Consider the following 3,904-nt stretch of genomic DNA (forward strand, 5'->3'; position numbering starts at 1 on the left):
GGGGGGGGGGGGGTATAAAAAGTTTATTTTTTGGGTAACTAAAGAAAAAAGGACTTTTTTTTTCTTCTTTATTGGAGGGGTAGGTCAACTTAAGGCCCGTACATGATCAGATTTTCCGATGGGAATTGTGTGATGGCAGGCAGTTGTCTGTAAATCTGACAGTTTGTATGCTCCATTGGACAACTGTTAAAATTTCTGCCAACAAATGTGGGATAGCATGCTTTAAAATTTCCAGACAACAAATGTGTGTTGTTGGATTACCCGATCGTGTCGACAGAAGTCCGTTGGAAAAAAATCCAAAGTACAAACGCTCATGCTCAGAAGCAATGCTAACCATAACGCAACATTAGAAGTTGCGCAAAGGGTGGCGCTACAGAGCTGAAAAACCAAGTTGTTTCGTGTTTGTTGGCCAACAATTATTTGCCGTTTTTTGTATGCAATAAAAGTTCATGGCCAATGCCCTGCGGACAAAATTCCGAGGCTTTGTCTGCAGAAAATCCAATAGTGTGTACGAGGCTTTAAAGTTGGAGATCTACCTGAGCAACATGGGAGAAGTCAAAGATCACTGGGCACTCGACTCACCGAATGTAACCTTTTCGCTGCCAGCCCTGGGCTTCACTTAATCTCGGCTGCCTGGCTAATTTTTTCAATTTTTCCATTGCTTTTTTTTTTATATATATACGTTTTTCCCTTACAGCTTTCAGGGTTTGTAAAAGTCCCCTCTAACCATATACAGTGGAACCTTGGATTACGAGCATAATCCGTTCCAGGAGAATGCTTGTAATCCAAAGTACTCGCAAATCAAAGCGAGTTTTCTCATTTAAGTCCATGGAAAACGAAAATAATTTTCTTCCGCATTGACTTTATTTATTTTTTTGTGGTTGAACTGGATGGACTTGTGTCTTTTTTCAACCTGACTAACTATGTAACTATGTGACTTCAATGGCATGCAATACCGCATACAGCCGGGGGCGCCGGAGAGCCTCGGAAAGGTCCGAGGACAGTTCGGCTGACCTCTGCAAACCTCGTAAAGACCTGTTCATAAACCTTTCCGAGGTTTGCCAAGGTCAGCCGAACTTTTCCGATCGTCACCGTTTGGCTCCGGCGCCCCCTACTCAGCCCAAATGCAGTACTGCAGGCCCCATTAGCTTGAATTCTGCTAGTTTTGCAAGATAACACTCGCAAACCGAGTCATAATTATTTTTTAAAAAGTTGCTAGTCTTTCAAAAAGATTAACTCAGTTACTTGTAAACCGAAATTCCACTGTATTTTCTGAAAGCACATGACCAGTAGAATAAAAAGGAGGTGTTACTGATTTTTAAGGCCCTGCCATAATGGCACAGATGTTTATCAAAACAATATTTTCACTAAAATTATTATTGACAGGAAAGACACCGCAAATATTCCAGAATTCCTACTACATATAAAAGCTCAACCTGTGTTGAGTTAATAAATATCAAATATTTGTAAATTTTAAATTGCGCCTTTTTGCGTAATGGTGAAACTTGAGAGTACACAAACATGTAAATGTGCAAATCTGAAGGTTTTCATCTTCAGCTTTCAGAGTGTGTAAAAACCCTACATTTGCTGACAATACACTAAAATCATTATTAGCGAATATAAACCCCCTAATACAGGTTTTGCTTATGCAGGTATTCTGTAGAATGACAATTATTTGTAATTCATTTCTTATTTTTTGCCAAATGGTGAAAATCCAACATACACAAAAAATGTTTAACATTTTTCACATAGCTTTTGAGAGTGTTTTTTTTTTTTTTTTTTTTTAAAGACCCCAAAATTATATATATATATATTGTTTTTTGCTAGTATCACAGGAGTCCTAAAAACTACACAATACTAATATCACAGGAGTGCTAACCACTATGCTAAAATGACAGGAGTGCTAAAAACGACACCATACTATGCTAATATCACAGGGGTTCTAACCACTATGACATACTATGCTAATATCACGGGAGTGCTAACCACTACATTATACTATGCTAATATGACAGGAGTGCTAACCACTATGCCATACTGTGCTAATATGACAAGAGTGTTAACCACTACATCATACTATGCTAATATGACATGAGTGCTAACCACTCGGCCTTACTATGCTAATATCACAGGAGTGCTAACCACTTCACCATACTATGCTAATATCACAGGAGTGCTAACCACTACACCATACTATGTTATTTATAACATGGGTGCTAACCACTACGCCATACTATGCTAATATCACAGGAGTGCTAAAAATTACACCATACTATGCTAATTTGACAGGAGTGCTAACCACTATGCCCTACTATGCTAATATCACAAGAGTGCTAACCACTACACCATACTATGCTAATATGACAGGGGTGCTAACCACTACACCATACTTTGCTAATATCACAGGAGTCCTAAAAACTACACAATACAATGCTAATATCACATGAGTGCTAACCACTATGCCATACTATTCTAATATCATAAAAAAATATATATATTAAAAAAAAACGCAAAACGCGTGTCGAAAAACGCAGCAAGCATCCACTCACGTTTTTACCGCATTTTTACCGCCTAAGGCACAAATCAATCCTATGCATGTTACTTTTGACAGTTTTTGCATACTATGCTAATATCACAGGAGTGCTAACCACTATGCCATACTATGCTAATATCACGGGAGTGCTAACCACTACATTATACTATGCTAATATGACAGGAGTGCTAACCACTATACCATACTATGCTAATATGACAGGAGTGCTAACCACTATGACCTACTATGCTAATATCACAGGAGTGCTAACCACTACACCATACTATGCTAATATCACAGGAGTTCTAAAAACGACACCATACTATGCTAATATCACAGGAGTGCTAACCACTATGCCTTACAATGCTAATATCACAGGAGTGCTAACCACTACACCATACTATGCTAATATCACAGGAGTGCTAACCACTATGCCTTACAATGCTAATATCACGGGAGTGCTAACCACTACACCATACTATGTCAATATAACATGAGTGCCAACCACTACGCCATACAATGCTAATATCACAGGAGTGCTAACCACTATACCATACTACGCTAATTTGACAGGAGTGCTAACCACTATGCCCTACTATGGTAATATCAGAGGAGTGCTAACCAATATGCCATACTATGCTAATATCGCAGGAGTGCTAACCACTACACCATACTATGCTAATATCACTGGAGTGCTAACCACTACGCCATACTATGCTAATATCATAAAATATAAAAAAAACAATAACCGCAAATCGCACTAAAATCGCGGTAAAAACGCAGCAAGCATCCACTCACGTTTTTACCGCATTTTTACCGCCTAAGCCACTAATCAATCCTATGCATGTTGCTTTTGACCGTTTTTGCATACTAAGCTAATATGACAGGAGTGCTAACAACTACGCCATACTATGATAATATCACGGGAGTGCACACCACTACACCATACAATGCTAATATCACAGGAGTGCTAACCACTACACCATACTATGCTAATATAACAGGAGTGCTAAAAATTACACCATACTATGCTAATATGACAGGAGTGCTAACCACTATGCCTTTCTATGCTAATATTATGGGAGTGCTACCCACTACACCATACTATGATAATATGACAGGGGTGCTAACCACTATGCCATACTATGCTAATATCACAGGAGTGTTAACCACTACACCATACTATGCTAATATCACAGGACTGCTAACCACTATGCCATACTATGCTAATATGACAGGAGTGCTAAAAACGACACCATAATATGCTAATATCACAGGAGTGCTAACCACTATGCCTTACTATGCTAATATGACAGGAGTGCTAAAAACGACACCATAATATGCTAATATCACAGGAGTGCTAACCACTAT

Source organism: Rana temporaria, chromosome 2 (genome assembly GCF_905171775.1).
Source record: "Rana temporaria chromosome 2, aRanTem1.1, whole genome shotgun sequence".
NCBI lineage: Eukaryota > Metazoa > Chordata > Amphibia > Anura > Ranidae > Rana > Rana temporaria.